This window comes from Magallana gigas, chromosome 4 (assembly GCF_963853765.1).
Source record: "Magallana gigas chromosome 4, xbMagGiga1.1, whole genome shotgun sequence".
NCBI classification, from domain to species: Eukaryota; Metazoa; Mollusca; class Bivalvia; order Ostreida; family Ostreidae; genus Magallana; species Magallana gigas.
The window spans coordinates 46,375,048-46,400,703 of record NC_088856.1 but is presented as its reverse complement, the minus strand read 5'-3'; the positions used below and the strand labels follow the sequence as shown (position 1 = coordinate 46,400,703).

The window sequence follows — 25,656 nt, the reverse complement described above, 5'->3', positions numbered from 1 at the left end:
AATCTGAGGAACGTTCCTCTTTTCACTTTAACAGAAATCTTCACAAAGAATCTGAGGAACGTTCCTCTTTTCACTTCAACAGAAATCTTCACAAAGAATCTGAGGAACGTTCCTCTTTTCACTTCAACAGAAATCTTCACAAAGAATCTGAGGAACGTTCCTCTTTTCACTTCAACAGAAATCTTCACAAAGAATCTGAGGAACGTTCCTCTTTTCACTTCAACAGATATCTTTATTAGAACATTTTACTCTGCATTTGTGTTTTACGACATTAAAACTATTTTAGGCCGGGTCTAATTTGTTCTGCCCTAGATTTTTGAATGAAATTTTTTACATGAATTACTACTGATATAATTATTATTTTAAGATAAAAAAATAAGACATTTACCACATCGTTTGTTTAAAGGGTCATCTCAAAGTTTGTTAATTTTTAACATAGGACCCTATGGGATTTTGCTTGAAATGTATCAATTTTGCACATGTTTTTTAAACTTCTGCCCTAGGGATTTCTTTTTCAATTCTACATATTAAAGATATTGCTAAAAGGCATCAAATAGTCAAATAAAAAAAACCTTTTACCTCCTGCTTTGTTCGAGGGGTCTTATCAAAGTTGTTTTTTGTCAGCCCCATTTCCCAGATTTGTCGGATTATGGCTATTTTTTATTTAACAAAGGCGGAAATGGTGATCTTTATAGTATTATAAAAACATTCAGACATATTTAAGTAAAAAATAAATATATAACATTATATATTAAGGGTCATTAATATAAAATACATGGTTACTGTCTTGAAATATATGAATTAAGCTATATTTAGGTGGGTTAAGAAAACATGACAGAAGGCTAGGCTTGCTGAAACCTTTTCACGTTTTCGACCCGAGCCCTAATATAGCTTATACTTCGAGACAGTTATGTTTATTCCACAATATAATATCAATTTTACGCATCAAATGAGCTATTTTCAACAAATTTCGCTGAATATCTTCAGTTGAAACTATCACGCCATAGCGTCAACAAAGCAAAAAGATGACGTCACAATACAAATGAAACGCTGTGCGAAAGCGTGCGTACTCGTTCTGTACTCGGCCTCGTTAAGTATTGTGCAATACCCTGTGCAGAGGGCGCAAAATTGTAAACCCGCGACTGACCTTAAGTTTATTGTTTCTATACCCCCCGCAAACAAAGTTTGGGGGGTATATAAGAATCACCTTGTCCGTCCGTCCGTCCGAATATCCGTCTGTTCGTCTTCTGTGCAATTGGACTTAAAAATGTTTTGCTTAAATTAATTGTAAATAATTGATGTGCGATTGTCAACATTTTACTGGAAAATCCTGATTTTATTTTTAATATCTATCATGATGCAAATTGATTTGTTATACTTTCATGTTAAATACTGAAATCTGATTGGTTAAGACGCAGTTCATAATCCGTTCTATTACCATCAGCGTTAGCAACGCACTTAGCAACGGGTAACATTAAAAATGTTACATGCGCGAAAATCATGCGCGTACGGTTCGCCGTAGAATTCACGTTATTACTATCTGAAAGCAGTGATGTTTTCTTTAAAATTAAGACATTCAGTATAACAAAATAAATAGTGCCTGTTTGGGAGGATAACAGTTGAAATTGACACCCCGAGGAAACCATTGTCAACCTCCGCTTCGCGTCGGTTGACAATGGTTTCCTCGGGGTGTCAATTTCAACTGTTACCCTCCCAAACAGGCACTATTTATATAATGATACATTGCGGTGATTATTATTGCAGGGATGATTTTCACCCCTATTGCACATGTAGCTAATAAGCACATTTGAAATTTAGAAGACATGCTAATTATGTCACTTATTAAATAACTTGTTTAACAAGTGTGCAAAATTACTCCTGATGATAGCGGGTTTGCAGCCCATAATTTAACAATTTTAAATATAAAATCAAAAACTTTGTGTCAAGCCGCTGAAACAACAATATGATGTTGGTTAAGTAATATAAGGACTGATGAAAAAGGGTGCACACACACACACACACCGTAAACTCGAGGTCACAACTCTAAGCACATTATGAGCACTCAGTTGGAGCGCAGTCATTTGTTAGTCAAAGTTTGTAGGAATGCAGTTACACGCCGCAGGAGCTGAGTAGAAATCCCTTGGTCAACTGTCACATTTTCACCTTGTAAAAATTTAAAATACAACTGTACAATGTTTTTGAATTTCCCAGCGAACCCACAGCAATTCCAGAAATATTACAGTATCGTGAAACTCTGGGGGAATGCAATCTGGTGTGACAGGACCTAAGCTTTGAGAAAACAATCAGGTTACCAGAAATTTGCATTTGTCAAATTCTTTGAGCTGGATGATAGTAACAAACATTAGTAAAAGGATGTAAATTTGAATTACAGTTCTCATATGAAATGCAATCATTATATTAATATATATATGTAAATTATATCTTACACTAGCTAACAATTACCCCCACCCCCTTCCTAATAAAATCACAACATACACAAGCTATAATTCAATAGTGTACTCGTAGTTTAGATAAATCTACAAATCTATCTCTGGTATTAGTAGGATATTTTAGGTAAAAAAAAACCAACTCACTTTTTGGCTTTCTTGAAGTACCTCATGTTTATCAACTAGAAAATATCTAATATCAAAATACTCCAGTATATTCTGTAAATAACTTCTCAGCATGCATGGTCAATAGAAATGTCATGACCTAAAGCCCATATTCCTCTGCTACATTTGGTTTGCTAATGTCACCGCCGGCCATTCATGCACATGCTAAGGTCCTCTATCAGATGTCAATCACTAACTGGATGCTGATAAGATGTTCGGGGTGTGCTAATAATAGTAACTGTGTGAAATTTGAGAGCTTTCAACAGCAGATCACTGCTTTAGGAACAGATGCAAAATGTGGTCGCAAATTTAATTTAAGATCAACGCTACATGTGTACTTTATGAAGGTGAACAGAAATATTGTTTGGAAATTGCAGTTGCAAACTTCGCAGGATGCTTGCATCAAGGTAATAAATACTTTTATTATATCCAAACGTTTAAAATACATAACTGAGTTTCTTTTGCTCTTCTGCTTATTTACTACAATCAAGGTAATTGCAAATCTAAAGCATTTAGATTAAATTGATACAAAATTCTTGATTATCTGATATTTAAAAAAATTATTGTAATCATCAAATTTTGAAAATGATGTGCAAAATTAAAATATAATCATAATACAATGTAATGTTATAGGTGATGATGATTGGCAGTGACAAAATATTTTGCCTTGTGGATTTTGGTTTGAAATCACTGCATTTGAATTGTTTGCTGGTCTGGTGGATGGGTAGCATTAATTTGGACAGAGCTTGATCGAGATGAAAGATGCTTGAAGATTAAGGTTTGTTATTCTTAATTTAAAATTAATCTCACACTATAGCTGTCCTTCTGGGACTAATACTCCCACAAGGCTCTTTTGAAACAGAGTAATCGGCTAGCCACTTCTCATTTTACAGGTTATCAATTTCCCCTACAAATGCTTATCAACACCATTGCTAGGAAAATGGCCCTCTTGGGACAAATGAATTCAGTAACACTATAAACTCCATTTACATGATGTGAGTTTTAAATCTTTCAAATCAGACTTTGTAAATAGGAAAATCATAAACAGATATTAGGTCATATGGAATAGGAACATGCTCTATTTAAGAAAAAGTTAAATATTAAATATATGATTAATCTGCCGAAATGAATTATCACACAATTGTAACCTGTACAAATGTGAAAGGATTAATCTAATGAGTGCACAGGGGCCCATTTCACAAAGCAAAATTAATTAAGACTTAAAGTTATATCTTAGGAAAGAACTTTTTCCTTAAAGTTCATTACTTATTATGAATTTTAACTTTAAGACAGGTAAATTGATGTTTTAGGAACAAACTTAACATGGTGACTGTTTATATTATATTGAAATGAATTATATGCACATTTAAGTTGAACAAAAATACTAGATAACGGGTATCATTAAGACTTTTTCACTTTACTTCTAATTTATTTAAACATGTTTTATTGAAAAAATTCAATAGGATTGGACAACAGACATAGCCTATGTATGTCCTCTCCTTGTAATATATCCACTTTACTTCTAAACTGAAAACATTAGAACTATCAAATTATACATATATTTCTTCAATTAATTTCTTTGGTGTAGACTTTTAATTTTTACAATTGTTTTAGATTATCTGGTTGCACGCGCAGATGGATAGCGGGTATAAAGCTATAGCTAGTGCACTGATGATAATTAAGTTATTCATGCCTGAGAATTACTGATATTTTAAAAAGGAATAAATACTACATAAATACTCAATTAAAGAATGACTGGATGATTTGTCCTATCCCTCCACAAAATTAGCTTTTCTTTTAGGGGAGAAATGTTAGGTGTTTTCTTCATCTTATTTTTTTTTGTCGGGGAAGGGGGTAGGGGGTAGGAGTTACCGCAAATTAAGTGATTTGGGAATATTGATGCTAAATCATCCATGAGAATGCTGTTTCATTCAGAAGTTTTTGCCTTTTATCCTCACTTCTTCTATCAGTCAATATGCATTTATTTGCAGCGTTTTCTTTTTTAAAAAATTTAAAAGATTTTTAAATCAACCCTTTTAAGCAGGCACGTAGCATCAGGATGTAAAGAGTGGGGGGGACCCCCCCCCCTTTAACTTTTTCTCACAGAAAACAATTTTCTTAAATTTACATATCAAAATGTGAATAAACATGGAGTCCCCCCCATTTTTTTGGGAGTATGTAAAAAATTGAAGAGAATTTTGATGAAACAAACATCAAGTCCTTAGTATAACAAGTCAGAATTTATGATGAGCAAATATTCTGAATAATTTATGCTTCTAAATTTCAAACAAAAATAAGTTTGATTAAGCTCATCAAGCTTATTTACTGAATCTAGTATTCCCTTGCTGCAACATTAAATTGAAAGGATGAACAGAATCTGAATTATACAGCTTTCTTGTTTGACGTGGTTAATAATTCCTGCTTTATTTAAGTGATGCAAATTCCATCTGCTCAGCTGTCTGGCTTAAAACCAATAATTTAGAGCTGTGAACCATTCTCATACTCACAAGAATGACCGGCCCGATAACAATAGCTTTGGGATTTGATGTGAAGTGTTAAGATCTGTCGCCATCCAAAAAAAATAATGCAATAATACCAATGTGTTTTAAGATTAGAGCAGAAATTCAAGAGCATATTGATGTTTGGTAGATTCAAATCAAATTCATGCTTAAGTATCCTGCTTGGATTCTGTAAATGTTTAAACGTATTTAGGTATATAGGTATTTATATCTGAAGAGAAATATTTGTTGTACAAATATCTCTCTCTCTCTCTCTTGTGCTACATCTCTCTAATTTCTCTCTCTCTTTCAAGTTAAGCAGTGAAAAACTTATGTGACCTTTAATATACTGGGTATTTCTTCTTAAAGAATGTCAATACCTAAATGTATGTTAGAGAATTTGTGTGTTATCAACAAAAATAAGCATTACCACCAGATCTTCATTATGAAATGAAATAACAGGAAGTTATTTAGCGATGATGAGTTTTAATGCAAATATGTATTATACATAGATTCTATAGAAGATCTGGACATCCCCCCTGGGAGGAAATCAGTGAGGCCACAGAAAAGTTCAAAAGCCATCCAGCCAGTCACACAGTATGAACAGAAGATAAACAGAACAGAAGATAAATCTTGATTCATGTCAACCATGTATCGAAGACCGAATTAAGTGAAAGTGCTTTCTGGAAAATGCAGCTCTACTTGGGAACTCCATCCTGAATTTGATGGATGCGAGCTTTATGTTTTTAGTAATTATAAAATCATATGCACTGAGACAATTATTAATATAGTTAAATTTTTAATTATATAAACATCTAATCCAATTACAAACTAAACTTGATATTTAATATAAAAAGAAATATTAATAAATTGGTATTCTTAATTACATGCCTATGTATGTCTAAGCTGTTATTTTGAATTGTAACCCAAAAATGCCGCGATATAAAATATTAAAAATTCAAACTCTTTTTTACTTTATATCGAGTAATCAACTTAGAAAATTTTAGATGATCACCATCAGGACTGAGTGATAGTCAAGTACTCGAGTACTTGTTAACATCCTTAATATTTACGTAAAGTATAACATGTTTAAATGCTTATTTAATTTAAGATTACCGGTATTTTGCTTATTGCTGTTTTTACTTTCAATTGGAACATTCTTCAAGTACCATGTAAAGGTTTCAGTTAAAGAGAAAAGAGGAACGTTCCTCAAGATTCCTCGTGAAGATTTCAGTTGTAGTGAAAAGAGGAACGTACCTCAGATGACTTGTCAAGATTTCTGTTGAAGTGAAAAGAGGAACGTTCCTCAGATGACTTGTCAAGATTTCAGTTGTAGTGAAAAGAGGAACGTTCCTCAGATGACTTGTCAAGATTTCTGTTGAAGTGAAAAGAGGAACGTTCCTCATATTCTTTGTGAAGATTTCTGTTGAAGTGAAAAGAGGAACGTTCCTCAGATGAAGTGTAGAGATTTTAGTTTAGGTAAAGAGGAACGTTCCTCTGATGCTTCATAAGTTTTTATAAGAATAAGAGGAACGTTACTCATTTTAAATGCCTGTGTAATGCATTTAAATGTCAATGATTCAGGAAAATTCCATAACTTTGACTTGTAAAGGCTTATTTTTGGCAAAAAGGGGTGTATATGGATGCAGATATGAAAAACAGGGTCAAAAAAAAGGAATTTTGATTTTCCCTTTTTCCCTGATTCTGATTATGTCACTGACTGGAAATTATTTTGAATAAATTATCGATGCAGTTGAAATGTACAGAGAGGAGAGTGAGAGAGAGAGTGAGAGAGACTGATATTAATATATATACTTTTATATTAATATTACCATTGGTAAATTGATTAATCCTTATAAACTTAAGCGCATTGTTGACACGGATTGTTAGCAAACGACGATACAATTTTAAGACATAAACGCCTTTCATCCCAAATTTCCGATGCAATGTGGTTTAAAATTAATTCCAAAACTGTTATTTAAGGCAATCAATTAATAAATTTCAAGAGCAATCGCTATTAAGAAACAAAGAAAAAAAAGGATTTTAAAAACCCACGAATAATGATCGGAGCTTACGTCATTCAAGGTCACCTTTAATTCATGGACTTAAATGTATAGGAAGCCTTAACCTAGCTGCGCAGGGCACGACCAAGAAACCTAAAATATATGTCCTTCATGGAGGAGTAGCACATCTGCTTGTTGTTATCGCCGGAGGAGCTGGAACATTCTCAATTAACTCGGTGTCCTCAAGGTCGTCAAGATCCTCAATCTTCAATAATTTGATTCTGACTGTGTAACTTAATAGATATTATGAATGAATTATATATTTGGATATTTTTGAAAGGAATATTGGTGGTAACAAAACTTCATGATAAACGTTATGACTTAAATGTTTCTTTAGTCAACTTTCCTTGATTAAATAGCAATGGTCCTTCATCACCTGCATATGAAGATTTGGATATGCAGTTAATTTGAGAGCCAAGGACATGCTCTTCGTATGATCAGTTTCTGCGGCAAGGCAAGCTACTGGCAAAAAAAGTTTATAAAACAAGACTATCAACAGTCCCCATTGAAGTCATCTTTTCGTAAGTTCTATTGACGATACATCAACCTTGTCAGCAAATACAATCTTATAAGACCGCGGAACTTTAACTGGCAAGATTGGAAATATACAGCGTACGCCTTTTCACTGGTTGCAGTCAAAACATTTGAAATGGGCGGGAACCAATTGACACGGACGTCTGAGAAAACATTGGATTGAAACTGTACATGTAGTTATAGGAAATGTATTTTCAATCCACTTCGGCATTTCTAACTTGCTATATACATGTTAATTAAAGCGATCTCATCGAAGCCCTCTTTACACTCACATTCCGATAAACCACTGTCATCGCCACCACATTCGGCATTATCGGGACAATTGCCATCATCACCATCACAGCTGCCGAAAGCAGCCTCAACAGAAACTGTGTCAAGTAAAGCACAAAGTACGATAGATTGAAATCCTCGCATTTTGCAGCCTACTAACAAATATTTTCGAGGAAATCCCTCGGTGCTCTGTTGTAAATTTATGATATACGTGTATTTATACATATATAGTGAGTTACTTGTATACGTAACAACAGATATGATTCGCGAAAATAATTAACAAATACGATGAGACCATATACATATACATGTTTAGCCAATCATTTGTGTTTCATTGAATTTACACATACTACTATTTAGTAGATATTATAACCTAAAATATATGTCTTGTTACAAAAAAGCAAGGATAAAGAAGGATCGATATCTTTACAATGCTTTCCTTATCTATCTGTCTTTTTATTCATCTATTTATTTACATATTAATTTTATTTATATAACCATTTGATACGAAATTTAATTAACTTATATTGAGGTACTATCTCTACAAAATTGTATACAGATTTCAAAATCCAAATGGTTTCTTAGACCTAACTTTTTATAACCTTTGCATTTATTTATAAATATCCCACAAACCAATCCTTAACGCGAGATTTGTGTTCCGGTTTTCTTAAAAGACGTATGTACCGTAGGTTATGTTTCTTTTAGGAGCTGGTACTATTTGTGTATTAATCCATGGCTGCAGCGAAAATGTTAACACGTGAGGGACTACGTTAGAAATGACGAACTAGTAGGGATGAAGGAAGTACTACATCATTTTGAATTATTAACCAGTCTTTCTGCAAAGTGTCTTCAAGGTTGTTGATTTTTGATTCTAAACGGGTGAAAGTATTTCAATTATAATATAATTTTATCCACATTAATTTCAACAGATGTCCCGTACCACCTAAATGACGATGCATCTGTCTGATAAAGTTTGTAACAGAACACTTTTTTTTGCAGTCGTAAGTGAATTAATGAAATGCAGAGAACGTCCTTTTTGCTGCATATCATTTTGTGACAAATGCGGCCGGTCATTTACAAGTCATAATTAAATGGGTTATTAAATGTTAGAAAAAGAGGGTGTGATCTGGCGCATATGGATACATGTAGGAGATTCAAACGTGTACTAATTTGCGCATGTTCATGGTAAACAGTAATCGACAAAAACTCTCTTTTAAAGTAGACATGACAAATTTGTTTGATTAAAGCTTACACTTACAGCTAATTCATTTAGAACTTTACTTGCGGATAAATAGATGTTAATAATATGATTCAATTAATAGACCACCACTTTTACATCTGACTAGAGAATAAAAATATCAAATGTATATCGAATCATATGAGTATCATGTGACAGATCATGTTAGAATCATATGTACGCTCATATGTGGATCTGATGAAGCAACATACATTTTATTTCTATGAACATTTCTTTTTAAGAGGATCATATGTATATCACAATCCTGTAACGTTGCACATGCATATGCATTTTTTATGCTTTATTGTACAATAATGACACAGTTTATATATTTCACAAGTGTATTTTCAGACATTCCATAAATTGAACCTGAACCTGTTTGAAATTTGTCTTGTCATATATACATTTACGTCACCAGAAGCAGAAGATGGGATGAGAGTGAATTTTAAAATAGGTAAGACTGTCATTATCCTATCTTTTTTCATTATCTTAAAGTCTATTTTGCACAACATCGTCTTTTTAAAATTTGGTCCTCGTTTACTTTCTATTCACTCGCCGTATTTTTTTTAAAAGGTGGCTTTATATTTTACTTTATATATTATGATAATAGATCGTGTGTTTCGGAAGTTTGTATTACTGCAATTTTGGACAATTTACTTACATATAACAGTTTTATCTACATAAGTAACATAAGGCAATCTTCGTAGGTATATTTAAGCTTACCTCATATTCTTTTGAGTACTTTCTTTTTTACTTTCAAGTTCAAAGCTTCCTTTGGAACAATCAAATTTAAAAATCCGTCAACCTTGTGAATCAAAAATATCTTACAACACAGACGTTTTGTTCTGTAATAGACAATTATTTTTATCATTCGGGATTACTGGTGATAACTCATGTTAGTTTCCTGTCATACCATACCCATAATTAATTAGCAAGAGACCACACTAATGCTAACGGCAGAATGAGATAGTAACAAGGCACTGGTATCCGTGACATTACATTTCGGGTGACCCGTGTATTATAAAAAACCTATCTTAGCGAGAGATCGATGTTTGATTGGTGGTTTTAGTGCAGATAACTTAAATCCCACTAAACTGCCCTTGCTTTTGAGATGTATAAATGAATATTATGTTCAAGATATTGTTTTATTTTGTAGAAATGAAGAAAAGAAAAGACAATTTAATGTATTTACATGTATACGTAAATAAACTGCACTTCAGTATGCTTCACATCCTAACATATATGTTGTGTTTTTATTTTACATATTAATTATGTTCATATGAGAGGCAACGAGAAAGAACATAAATAATTCCTCCCACATTATGCAAAATTGGGAACGGTTGTACGGTGGGGCTTCATATATCCGGACACCAGAGATCTGGGGGCTTCAATTAACGGACGATTTTTTTTAGAAACAGGTTGTTTAAACGTTATTTTGTATTTGCTTCTCATATATCCGATATTTCGCGTTCTGAATCCGGATGGTCTGTTTTTACCATAAAACATGGTCACTCTATAAATTTTGCTTCATTTTACCGGAGGGTAAACTTTAATGGTACTCCGATTAATACAATAGAAATATTACGCCTTTCAATTGAGTTTCACTCCTTTCTACCTGCTAGCCCCCATGAGTAGCTGGTATAAACACTCTCACTCCCCAAACCACTTTCAAATATTACCAACATTGCTGGTTAGACAGGATTTATCACGCCTCACGTGGCTTTGATATCTTTACGCTGTGCACCTGTCAAGTGATACCACTTTTAAAACACTCCTCTGCTTCAAAGGACGAATGTGCTTAATAAATTTGGAACGGTTTTCATAGTTTTGTGGAATTAATATATTTAAAAAAATATTTTAAACGAAGTGTCTCATGAATGCCTTGTCAGATTAAGCCGAAACCAGAGGTATAGGAAGAAAACAATAAGAAAAGCATTTTAATTGATCGGAAGCGCATTGTTGGAAAATTGACGTGTATAGATTGTTAAAAACCTAACGTAAATAGGCTCATTTCACACTTAGACGTAATATATTTAGCTACATTTTCCTATCATGATAGTTTGGTTATTATTTCCTGACTAAAATAACACAAAGCAAAGATTCCTTGTAATAAACAGGTGAATATCCATTGAAAATTCGAAGTTTTAGCTATTTAGTATGAAAGGCAAAGAAAACAGTATTAAAAACCCATTAAAACATGTAGATTATCATTTATGACAAAATAGACCCATTTTAGATATCCAGAAGCCTCAACTATCCGGATGATTGGAACGACACAGTCCGGATAGATGATGTTTCACTGTATATGAGCTTACATACAAGGACCAGTTTATGTTATTAAAAAAAGTAAAAAAAAAATAACTCAATTGTTCTTTAAAACATGTATTTATTGGCTTATTATTGTTGTCAGTTTTATGGAATAAACGAATCCTAATAAACAAAATTTGTTAACAAGAAGCTAATTGGCCATTACGGTCATCTGATTAGCATATAACCCATACATAAACTTGTCGAGGAGTCTCATATATTCATTTAATTAGTTAGGTTTCATTCTGAAGTAGAAAAACTAAAAATTTGCAATGACGACCACCTCCCTGCCTGAAGTCTTTCAAAAAGAACTGTGAAACCTATAATTTTGGCAAAAAACTTAAGATGTGGTCTACAAAATCATGAAGTCAGTTTTCCTTTCAGGTGTGTGTGAGTAAAGAAGATAATTTTTAACATTATATGCATTAACACCTATACATCCATTTTCGCCCTGCCCAAGAGTCAAAACCCATACTCCAGGGGACATGGAAATTAAAATTTCATTAGAGGATTTCCTGGTAAGCATAATTATAAGTCAGTTTTTTTTTATACAGATCTGTGATAATAGAGAAGAAAATTTTTAAACATTATATGCATTAACACTATATTGCCATATTCCCCCCCCCCCCCCCCTCATGTCCTGAACCCCTGACCCAGGGGCCGTGAATTTCAAAATTTAGGTAGAGGAGTTAGTGGACATCATAAAGATGTATTCAGTTTTGTTGCCCAAATGTGTGGGAGTTAAGATTTTTTAAGATTTAAAACATTTTTACTGTATAAACAAATTGGCCCCACCCGAGAGCCTGAATCCCTAACAATTTTGGTAGAGGGCTTCATGGATATTATAACTAAGCATTTAGTTTTTAACAAATATATATGGGAGTAGAGAAGAAGACTTTCTAAGATTTAATACATTTTTACTCTATGGCCATTATGGCCCCACCCTAGAGCCTGAACCCCTGACCCAGGGGCCATGAATTTCACAGTTTTGGGTGAGGGCCTCATGGACATCATAACTATGCAACCAGTTTTTTTCCTCACATGTGTATGAGAAGAGAAGAAGATTTTTGAAAATTTGGCTTTTTTGCATATTTGGCCCCACATGTGGCGACCCGGGGGTGGTAGAGCCATGGATTTCACAATTTAGATTCCTCTTACATGTACCATAGAGATGCCTCACATTAAAAATGGTAACAATCAGCCTTGTAGTTTTTAAGAAGTTAGAAATGTAAAATTGTTCACGCACGTCGCACGACTATGGACGAAAACGGATAGCAATAGGTCATCTGAGTTTACTCAGGTGACCAAAAAAATCAATTCAGCTTTTTAAAGACAAATGCGTCAATTTTCTGTAAATTTATATGATCCTTAACATTACATTGCTTCAAAGTATTTTCTAAGATCTGCTGTTGAAATGAGTATGTCTTATAAAGAGTATATTCCTCTAACTATTCTTAGAATCAGTAAGACAACAAAGTAGTGCTTTTAAGCAAAATAATTCCTATACTTGCTGAGTGTATATATATATCAATTGTGACATTTTAAATCAGAATGCTTGTGTCATTTGGCCCCTCGGTAGAATAACAAAAAATAAATATTGTAAACTATTTGAACTTTACATTTATTTTTGCAAACGCGTAATCTTTGGCATTAATTGTACCTTCACGGAATACTATTTTTAACCAGAGTGGTTAATCCTAAGCAAGACTAAATATAGATAATCCTAAGCAAGACTAAATATTTGGTAGGGGTACACTGTTAACTTCCAATTCCCTATATTTTCGTTCTGCCCCCCTCCCCTCCCCCACTTTATAAAGCAATCAAACTATATGAGAGCATATAGGTACATTTTCTTCCTCAACTAGGTACTAGTTATAACATTTTATAAAAAATATAATATAATAGTAATTGTATTTTATTTTTTTAAAATCCTATAGATGTGAAGAAGAAAAGTGTACATCAATGCGCTCAATTCCTCTAATTAAAAACATTCAAAAATTTGTTTTCTCCATTATGACTAAATGACTGTTGTTTACCTTGAGTAAACTCGTGTGACTTTTATAACTTTACTCACACTTGATTGTTGAAAACACTGAAATGAAAAATGTTGTCACGTGACATGTTAAAGAGCTATAAAAATCAATGTTACAGTATTGACAGGCACATCACTCTAATTTACTACGGCCCATCATCTTCATCATCAAAAATAACAAATGGCTACAAACCAGGATAATTTTTCGCTGTAATATTTTCTTAGGAATAGCGATAATTCCTTTATCCCAGCAACAGAAATGTGTCAGAACTATGAAAACTGTTTTAACGGTGTCGTTTTTATTTCCTCGTGTCTGAAAATTTATCAAATTGATGTAGATTTTACATTATTCATTGTATGAAGAGGAGGCCCCAGAGAGTAGTTATATTATATAAATAGTGCCTGTTTGGGAGGGTAACAGTTGAAATTGACACCCCGAGAAAACCATTGTCAACCGACGCGAAGCGGAGGTTGACAATGGTTTTCGAGGGGTGTCAATTTCAACTGTTATCCTCCCAAACAGGCACTATTTATTTTGTTATACTGAATGTCTTAATTTTTAAGAAAATTTTACTGCTTTTATAAAGGAATAACGTGAATTCTTTGTTGCCCAAATGTGTGGGAGTTAAGATTTTTTAAGATTTAAAACATTTTTACTGTATAAACAAATTGGCCCCACCCGAGAGCCTGAATCCCTAACAATTTTGGTAGAGGGCTTCATGGATATTATAACTAAGCATTTAGTTTTTAACAAATATATATGGGAGTAGAGAAGAAGACTTTCTAAGATTTAATACATTTTTACTCTATGGCCATTATGGCCCCACCCTAGAGCCTGAACCCCTGACCCAGGGGCCATGAATTTCACAGTTTTGGGTGAGGGCCTCATGGACATCATAACTATGCAACCAGTTTTTTTCCTCACATGTGTATGAGAAGAGAAGAAGATTTTTGAAAATTTGGCTTTTTTGCATATTTGGCCCCACATGTGGCGACCCGGGGGTGGTAGAGCCATGAATTTCACAATTTAGATTCCTCTTACATGTACCATAGAGATGCCTCACATTAAAAATGGTAACAATCAGCCTTGTAGTTTTTAAGAAGTTAGAAATGTAAAATTGTTCACGCACGTCGCACGACTATGGACGAAAACGGATAGCAATAGGTCATCTGAGTTTACTCAGGTGACCAAAAAAATCAATTCAGCTTTTTAAAGACAAATGCGTCAATTTTCTGTAAATTTATATGATCCTTAACATTACATTGCTTCAAAGTATTTTCTAAGATCTGCTGTTGAAATGAGTATGTCTTATAAAGAGTATATTCCTCTAACTATTCTTAGAATCAGTAAGACAACAAAGTAGTGCTTTTAAGCAAAATAATTCCTATACTTGCTGAGTGTATATATATATCAATTGTGACATTTTAAATCAGAATGCTTGTGTCATTTGGCCCCTCGGTAGAATAACAAAAAATAAATATTGTAAACTATTTGAACTTTACATTTATTTTTGCAAACGCGTAATCTTTGGCATTAATTGTACCTTCACGGAATACTATTTTTAACCAGAGTGGTTAATCCTAAGCAAGACTAAATATAGATAATCCTAAGCAAGACTAAATATTTGGTAGGGGTACACTGTTAACTTCCAATTCCCTATATTTTCGTTCTGCCCCCCTCCCCTCCCCCACTTTATAAAGCAATCAAACTATATGAGAGCATATAGGTACATTTTCTTCCTCAACTAGGTACTAGTTATAACATTTTATAAAAAATATAATATAATAGTTATTGTATTTTATTTTTTTAAAATCCTATAGATGTGAAGAAGAAAAGTGTACATCAATGCGCTCAATTCCTCTAATTAAAAACATTCAAAAATTTGTTTTCTCCATTATAACTAAATGACTGTTGTTTACCTTGAGTAAACTCGTGTGACTTTTATAACTTTACTCACACTTGATTGTTGAAAACACTGAAATGAAAAATGTTGTCACGTGACATGTTAAAGAGCTATAAAAATCAATGTTACAGTATTGACAGGCACATCACTCTAATTTACTAAGGCCTATCATCTTCATCATCAAAAATAACAAATGGCTACAAACCAGGATAATTTTTCGCTGTAATATTTTCTTAGGAATAGCGATAATTCCTTTATCCCAGCAACAGAAATGTGTCAGAACTATGAAAACTGTTTTAACGGTGTCGTTTTTATTTCCTCGTGTCTGAAAATTTATCAAATTGATGTAGATTTTACATTATTCATTGTATGAAGAGGAGGCCCCAGAGAGTAGTTATATTATATAAATAGTGCCTGTTTGGGAGGGTAACAGTTGAAATTGACACCCCGAGAAAACCATTGTCAACTGACGCGAAGCGGAGGTTGACAATGGTTTTCGAGGGGTGTCAATTTCAACTGTTATCCTCCCAAACAGGCACTATTTATTTTGTTATACTGAATGTCTTAATTTTTAAGAAAATTTTACTGCTTTTATAAAGGAATAACGTGAATTCTACAGCGAACCGTACGCGCATAATTTTCGCGCATGTAACTTTTTTTAATTTTACCCGTTGCTAAGTGCGTTGCTAACGCTGAGGGTAATAGAAAATATTATTAACTGCGTCTTAACCAATCAGATTTCAGTATTTAACATGAAAGTATAACAAATACTGCATATCATCCTTTAACTTTTTTGTACAAGTATTTAACATACTCTAATTCATATAAAATTTCAATTGATCAACCAAAATTCACCGTCAATCATTAAAATTATAAGTAAGATACAGAGCCCACAATTCTGCTAGGTTTGAGTCACCATTTTGTTCACATTTGTTCACGTTTATTATATTCAGCTGAAGATTTTTAACTCGCACAATAAACATGCACCATAACAAATAAAGAGCACAATTTATTTTTCAAAACATATCATATACATGTATATACCTACGTATTTCTGTCAGCGATATTAAACTCTATTTAAACAGAATAAACACGAGAAAATGCTGAGCATCTTAACAAAACATATTGCATAAATCGACCATTACGCAAAAGATCATACCGAATTACCGATAGAATGAATTGTATTTTAGTACCTTTTAATAAATCCGATTTTGCGCAGGTAAAAAGTTAACTAAGTCTCTGTTTGATTTGATAAATAAAAATCACAAAATACAGGCGATAGTTCCCAGGTTACAAAACATAAATATTGAAAACGAAACGAAAATCAAAACAAGCTAACACCACCGTCATATGTGAAAACTGCCAACGCATTGAAATATTTAGCCTCAATTTACTTCACAAAATCGGCACCAATGTATTTTGCATGTTTAAAAGATTCCCTTCGTACGCGAACTGTTGTATAACTAACAAATTCATCGTTGTCTGATCGACTCGTTTTAGAACTATGGAATACGAGTCTTGGTAAAATGAGTAAGCAAATCCGGGCCGAGGCAAAATAAAAGCCGATGTCGATCGGCAATCGTAAATTCAAAAATACGCATCGTTTTGCAGCAATATTTACAGCGAATACAAACATACTGGTCCGTAAAATATCCTGACAATTTTAAAGAGACTGGCAAATTAATAACTCCCGATCTTTTGTTTTGCCCCTGCCCGGTTTTGCCTAACCATTTTACCAAGACTCATGCATGGATACCGAACTCGATTGAAACGCCTTTCCTTTATTATTTTTTTCGCAATAACTCAGATTTGAAACAGAATTAGCCCATCATTTTTGCAATTTATATCTTCCTTTCCATAACAATTATTTATGCTAAATCACATTGAATATGACTCAGTAGTTCTGGAGAAGAAGATTTTTTAAAATGCACCCCACTTTTTCTACAGTTTCGAGATTTTCTCCGCTTTGAACAAAGATTGGTCTTTCATTTTTGCAATTTATATTTGCCTTCCCATAAGAATGCTTTTTGCCAAATTTGTTTGAAATTGGCCGAATGGTTTTAGAGAAGAAGTTCAAAATGTAAAAAGTTTACAGACGGACAGACAGACAGACAGACGGACGGACAGACGGACAGGCGGACGGACGGACAGACGGATGGACGACGGACAAAATGTGATCAGAATAGCTCACTTGAGCTTTCAGCTAAAGTGAGCTAAAATAAAGGATTTGCAATTTGAATAGCATTTGTCAAAAATATCATTTGATGGAAAGAGTTGATATTGTTTCATGTACACTTTCCAAAACTGGGAAATTCCCTACTTTCATTTTCAGAGTTTATCAATACAGCAAAATTTTGCCACAAAAAGAATCTGACTTCACACCAAGAAATTCTAATAGGAGAGAGAAAATTTGATGGGCTTTCGTTTAAGGGGTCCCTCGTTGCTGAAATTTGGGCACCTGAGCTATTAACTCTGATGTTAACATTACTGCCAATGGAAAATGAATTAGTAGACTATACCCATATAGGTTACTGTCAAAACAATTTTTAGAAGCATTATATTGTCATTCATTGTTATTCTTGGTTTTTACAACATAAACTGTTCTTTAAGGGACAACAACCTGACGTTATATGGTTTTCTCATAATGAAAATATACCCTCCATTAATAAAACACAAGGTACATATGGCAGCCATCTTGACCTTGTTAAAATCTGTCACTTTGGCTGGAAGGTTTCTTGAAACTCATCTGTAAAATTATTTTGCAATCCCCACCGTCTTCCGGACGAAGAAAATCGTAAAATAATTTTACCGTTGAGTCTCAATATCTGTATGAAATTTAGAAAATTTAAGATGGCGGCGATGTGTACCTAGATACATTTATTTAAACAATAAAACGTTTTCTTTAATCCATGCGGCATACAAAGGTGGCTACATTCTTACCTAACCTCAATTCTCTCCGTGCCAGTAGGCACATAAGGCATGGATATTTGCCTTCCACATGTTGCAGTATGAAGCCTCTCGGCGTGCTGTGTTCCAGGAAGTCCATTCCGCCATGTTTCTTTCTACCATCCGTCACCACATTGTCTTTGGGCGTCTCATTTTCCTTCTTCCCTCAGTTGTCCACCCTTGGGCTACAGCGCAGTCATCTGCTGGATCTTTTCTTAAAATATGGCCGATCCGGTTCCATCTCCTTCTCCTGATCTCTCCGCTGATGTTAGATGTTTCTGCCATCTCCAGTACAGTCAGATTTGATACTAGTAAGTGCTGTTGCCCCTCCTTATGCATTTTGTCTGGAAGGAATCTATCTTCTTTTCCTCTGTATTCGTGAGTTAATAATTTACATGTTTCACATCCACATAACAATATGGAGAGGCCTAAGATTTTTGAAAAGTCTTTGTTGATGTTAGCTACCTTCCAGCTGTTACCTAATCTACTGAAGGATGAACCGGATATCGCTATTCTCTTCCTGATGTCGGACGTGCCTCCATCGTCCTTGGCGACACTGACGCCGAGGTACACGAATCTGTACAACTCTTTAACTTCAACTGTTACCGACATTCAGGCTGACTTCACTCTTAATGTTGACCCCCAGTACTTTGCATTTCTTCGCAATAAGCTTCAATAAACCGACCTTCGCAGAGTTGTATTCAAGCTTTGTTGCCTTGTACTGTAGATGGTTCATAGTAGATGACAGCAGAGCAAGGTCGAGAATCTTTAAGCATGGTGGTGAAACCTATCGACTTCCTGATCGTTCTTCTTGACTTTCTGCTGCATCACCCAGTCTATTATCAAAAGAAACAAGAACCCTGACATGCAGCAGCTTTGCTTTATGCCGGTCATAACAGGGAAAGGGGCTGTGGTCTTATTATCTTCAATCACATAGTATAGTGCTTTAACAATTTGGATCAGATTATTTGGTATGCCATGCTTTCCTATGATCACCCAAAGACTGTATATGTGCACTGAGTCAAATGCCTGCTCGAAATCAACCAAGTAGCATTCCACTCATTAGCCTCCTGCAGGTTGTTTTATAGGATGAATATCTGGTCGGCAGTGCCTCTACCTATCCAGAAACCCGCCTGTTCCTTTCTTAGTGTGCGGTCTACGCCGGCCTGTATTCTGTTTATATTAATATGACCGAGAACTTTGCTGGCTAAAAGGGGCAAAAAGGTTACTCCTCTCCAGTTGCCGCACTCTTGAAAGTTTCCTTTTTATGGGATTTTGCAGACCAGCTCGTCACCTGGTCCACTCCTTGGGCACTTTCTCCTCTTTCCATATTTGGTCAAAGGTGAATTTGAGTTCTTAGCTGGTCTGGACTAGGTCTGATGTCAGCATTTCTGCAATTATCTGATCTTCTTTAGTGGCTTCTACATTTCTGAGCCCCTTTAATGCAGCTCGTACTTCTTGTGTGGAGGGTGGCTTGCAGAGATATCAAGCTCCCATCTATCACAGATTTTCGAGCGGAATTAACTAAAATTTATATTTACTGTAAGACAAAGACTAAGACAATATTTTTACATTGTTTTTACATATTTAATATAGTTTGAATGAATACATATAGAAAGTAATTGTCCTAGTATGGGAACTGGTAAGGTCCTCCACTGTTGTCTATTGCCACTTGGTCTTGACAAGGATGGACTGGTGAGGTCCTCCAAGGGACAATGTTCTCTACTGGCCACTTAGTCTACACAAGACGTCACCAATATTCAGCCACCATCGATGAAAGTGGTTTACACAATAGATGGAATAAGGGACCTGCGCCAACATAGTACACAAACACATTAAGTACATGACAAAAGCAACTGTGGCTTTTACACCAATACGCACCATACTTTACTTACAGGCTATACGGTCATGAATGACACACTTAGCATAGACGCTTATTACACACAAAATACTGATACACAGTTTTAAAGAAGACTTACTATAAAGCATATTAGCTTTTACACTCACAAAATACTAACTCATAATTACTTAAATGCAGTGTTGCATAATACTACTCATTACTACAAAAGGAATATGACCATAATAGTCCGCCATACTTATAATAGATTCAAACACGTGTATCTAAACATAGACATTTAAATTCAAACGTAACAAATAAGCATAAAAACGATTGGAATACCATGACTGGGTGTTTTAGAACAGTAATGAACGAAATGACGATAAAATTGACAATTAATAAACCTCACCTCAGAAAAAGTCAGTACCAGGTTCACTCCAGAGTAAGCACACAGCTATTTATATTAACAAAATGCATAGTGACTGGATGGTATGCACGAGAGAAGTATAAGTGCGTCCTTCCCTCTGGACTGCCGCGTCCAAACTGATACTGCACGGACTGGCGGGTTTAAAGCCCGGTGAACTGAGGTTCAATATGGGTATTTACAAATACGTAAGACTAAAACACTAAGGGGCTCACCACGGGATATGTGGTAAAGTTAAAATACGAAACTAAATACTAGTATATACAATGATGAATTTTAATGCGACACCATCCATCTTCCTCATACTCTTGTGGTGATAATTCAGGAATCTCCCAATTTATTAGAACTTCATCAAAGTGTTCCTTCCACCTTGCAAGTCTTGCTTCTTTGCTTTTCAGTAGTTCCCCCATCTTTGCTCTTCATTGCTGCTGTTTGCTTGTTTCTTGTCCCCGTCAGCTGCTTTACATTGGTGGAAAGTTCCTTTGTCTCCCGTTTTCAGCTGCATTTTGTGCTCTTTCGGCTTTCTTTGCCATCCTGGTCCTCCCATTCTCTCTGCTTTGTCTTTCTCTCTACAGCTTGGCGCAGGTGAAAGATAAGTACATTTTTTAGAATATTTTACGAAAATTTGGTTGAGTACAAGTACAAATGTGAATCGTGCTTGGAAAATCTACGGATTTGTACTAATTGTTTGCAAATCGCTTTTGATTAGTATAAATGTGCCTTATTTTGAGGGTTTTTTAATCGTTTTTGATAAGCAAAAATCTATTTCGATCCCAAGCAATTCAACATCAACATTATATGACATAAAAGAGCAGTATTCTTAAAAAAAATTATGATTTAAAGTCATAAATCACCTGCGTCGATTTGATTTAAATAGTTCATTTGCAATGTTAGGACACGCGCGTCACGTGCCAGGATGTATACGGATGCACAAAAACGAATGAAATAAAGAAATTAACATCGTTGTCAAAATATGTAATAAAGGTTTAGAGAAATACTCCCGATAAAAGTTTTTTTTTTGATAATTTAAATAATATTGTTTTCCAGCCTTTAGCTTCAGGACACCTAACGTTGCTGTATACACCGCTAGGCTTCCGTTAATCTAGTCTTGATTCTATAAGATCTTGCGTCATCTATTTTTGCTCTATATTTTTTAGTTCTCTTTCTTTCATCTATTAGCTACAATGTGTCTTCGCTGATCAAATACTTGCTCTTTTCTTTCCTGTAGCCTAGGATTTCTTCTGATGAGTTTGCATAGGCTATATATTGTTCTATCCTCATTCTCCTTTTCTTTGATTTCGTCACAGCGAATTACAGAATACCGGTAGAGTTTTCAATAGCTTGTTGGATTGCTCAATATGGTATTCAATTTGGTCAGCAAGATATCACATCAGGTTTAAATCTAGGTGCTGTGGTTACCCAAGTGTAGATTGTTATTTGGCACTCAACCAATTCATTTGGCATAAAGAAAACCTCTAGAACACTCTCTCCTATTGTTAGCTATTCTATTCATAGACCTTTAAAAAGAATGTTCACCTTAACAGCACCGGATTCTATAGAGCATCAATTCTGCTTGGAGTAATTTGAATTTTGTTTTTCAAAAAATGTAATTCAAAAGACATTTCTGAAGAAACAAACAAAAGAGAAAAGCATAACTTTAAGAATTACGGAGATATTTTTTTCCTGCAAAAATCATTAGACATTTTGGTTCCCCAATTCCTGGTGCAACATACAGCACTAAGAGTATTTTTGTGCTGTGACTGCTTAATTAGTTCAGACTTTTATAGCAGTAATGTAGGACAACAGGGAGAAACAAAAAAGGCCCAAATGTGCAAATGTTTACTAGTACTAGATTAACTCACTTTATCGCTGTCATACCTGAGTAATCACATGACCTAGATTTAAACCTAATGTGATACCTTGCTGACCAAATTGAATACCCTATTGAGCAATCCAACAAGCTTTTGAAAACTCTACCGGTATTCTCTAATTCGCTGCAAGTTTCTCTCTCACGCAGTCGTTGCAATTTGTTCTAACTTCCGAGTCTTTTTGATGCGTCCTACGTCCAGTCTTGATCTCTTAAACGAAAAAAGGCGTAGTCCGATCCCCAGTCTTCACCTTGTATTGATTGCTGTTGGCGTCTGCTCCCTTCATAACTTTGGTGTCTAAGACTGAAGATCTGTACTGTCCATTAATAAGGGGGTAATCAATCTGTGTTTTAACTCTTCCATTGGCAGGTACCAATGTTGCTTTGTGTATGTCTTTATGGAGAAATATTGTTCCTGTGATCACTAGCCCGTTAGTCTGGCAAAAATCACACAGATTCTCACCGTTCTCATTTTGAGTGCCCAGTTCATGTATGTTCATAGTTCTTTCTTATCCCATGTTATCATTTCCAACTTTGGTATTGAAGTCCCCCACAATTAAGATGTCGTTCTTATTGCATTCATCCAATGTTTCTTGTAACTCTTGGTATAGAACTGTTCTTCCTCTTTCTTTTTATCATGTGGCGCATATACCAGTATTATTGTCACTCTTCTATATCTTGTATAGACTCGAGCTGTTATTATCCTATAACTGATGGGTGTCCATTCGATTAGTAATTTCACTGCGCTATGGCTTATCATTATGGCAACTCCTCCCTTATACAGTTCTTCATCTCCGCTGTAGATGACAGTCTGGGCCGAGGCCACTCTTGTCTTTTCTGCTCCCGTCCATCGACACTCACTGATTCCTAGAATGTCTAGCTGGTATCCTTTCATCTCTCTTGCTATCTGTGCTGACGTTCCTCCTCTGTACATTGCACATTCCAGTGTCCGATGGTGGTTGTTCGCTTGGTTGTCACTGGGGAACTAGTTGGACGTTTGGCTTCCCTCTGGCTTTCCCCCTTTGTCGTCCTGCTGCCATCATTGGCGTTTCCTGCTTTACTCAGTCTTCTTGTTGTAATACTATGTCCTTATTTTCTGTAACGTCTTGTTTTCTAGGAGGGGTTGTTGGCGCAACGCAAACCCCTATTTACCTCGCGAAAATGTGGTTTGGTTCAGGAGTTTCCTTTCTGGCTACTTTCCATCCTTGGATATTGAACACAGTCTGCCCACTTGGTTTCTTATCGGTATTTCCCTTCACTTTTCCATAATTGGGTGTGGCCGCAAGGCAGCGGAGGTTTGGAATCAGAGTTCTTCTTCTCTAAGATAAGCTGTCCTCCCAGACTAATGAGTCTTATCTAACCAAAGCACTGGTTTTCAGAGGCCAGATCATTCGCCTTTGTCCCTTCTGCTGTGCCACCTTATATCCCGCACTCCCCAACTCCCATACAATAACACCTACTTTCATTCATGTACTGCAGCCAGCGTGTGAATGTTTGTAATTCTTCTTGCTGAAAGCCTTAGTTACACAATACAGTATGTTTTTGCAAGGTATATAAAATAATTGTACCTCAAAATACGTTTCACATTTATAGTTTTATCAGGTTCCTGCATGCATGGACATTTTCATGCCAGTCCATTGTCTGTACCTTAATTGCCACTGTCCCACATCATATCAAACATCGCCTGTGAGCATTGTCAAACATGAACATGGACAATCAAAAAAACATCGCAATTTCCTATCACTGCCACGACAAATGTTTTAAGTTTAAAGCTGACATGAATTCATAAATAAGCATTATTTTCCTTCATCTCTCAGACTACCGCCATTTATGTTGTCGAAGTAAGGCATCACTATCTGAGCAAATAATACGGATACCTTGGAAATTCTTTTAAAGAATAAATGTATTTTGTGTTTTATTGATTGTAGGTTCCTTTATTCTGTATTACAAACATTTTACTTCAATGTGTAGTTCATGCATTTAGAAGTCCGTGCAACTTGAATGCCTCGATCGAAAAGCAACTTTCGTATATACAACACAGTGGCAGTAGAAGACAGATCGAAACTAATATGGCGACCAAATGCTTATATGAATTCATTTCGGCTCTAAAGACCTCAAGATATAAAGAATATTAAACAGAAATGTGTATTGTATTATGTGTACATGTATACATTGTGAATACATATAAATTATATTGTAAAAAGATATATAAGGTGTTGTGTTTTGACTGAGCAGACACGACGGATCATGAATTTAAATTTACACCTTTTTCATTGTATCAACAACCCCCCCCCCCCCCAACGGATTAGGAATTTGAAGATTTTGGAGAAATATTCAAAATTTCCCTTTTTCTTTTTTTGCTAGACAAGATATTTGGATGAGTCTGCCCCCCCCCCCCCCACACACACTTTCAAAAACGATGCTACGTGCCTGCATAAGTATTTTTTTTATAAACATTGTGATATTTTATCATATATAGAACTGTTAAATATGGAATTCATAAGAACAATAAAATGTTTCTTTTTTTGGCTTGGGGGGGGGGGGGGGGGGGGGTTATCTACTGTGGCTTGCATTGCAGAATAAATACACAACCAGCGTTAGAGGTAATATCAGTCATTATACATCCAAATATTACTTAAATTGCTTCTAATCAACCTATATAGTCCTATATAGTCACAATTTATTTTTCTGATCGGTTCATACTAACTCTGGATCAGGATATGTTAAATACATCTGGAACACAGTACACTTTGGAAAAATATATGCATCATTTCTTTTTATACTAAGTAAACAAACATTTGGTTATAGAGTGGGGCTCCTCTCCCAATTGTAAGAGGGAGTGCGGGAGGTGTATTCAAAATTTCATATCAGGGTACTTAATTTAAAAGCTTTACCAAAGAAAGACAATAAAATCATTATAGTCAACAATTTAACTTTAATATGATTGTTTAAAGGACAGGGAAAAAACAAATACAATAAAAGAAACATACCCAGCACATTACCCATGCACTGCATTTTGGATATACATGTACATAATTTTTAAAATCTTGTAAATTTTCATATAAAACCTTTTTGGATGTACATGTAAGAAACAAAAAGAAAAATATGCATTTTAAGCTTAAACA

The 25,656-nt window shown here is 34.9% G+C and overlaps 1 long non-coding RNA gene across 1 annotated transcript; it reads right to left on the bottom strand.

The window, feature by feature from the left end:
- Positions 1 to 19,976: 19,976 nt before the first annotated feature.
- On the bottom strand, positions 19,977 to 20,910 carry LOC117682532 (uncharacterized). The gene is made up of 2 exons (XR_004596869.2): positions 20,650 to 20,910; positions 19,977 to 20,212 (listed from the first exon to the last, which is right to left on the bottom strand). It is a non-coding gene; the product is annotated as an uncharacterized lncRNA (long non-coding RNA).
- Positions 20,911 to 25,656: the final 4,746 nt, after the last annotated feature.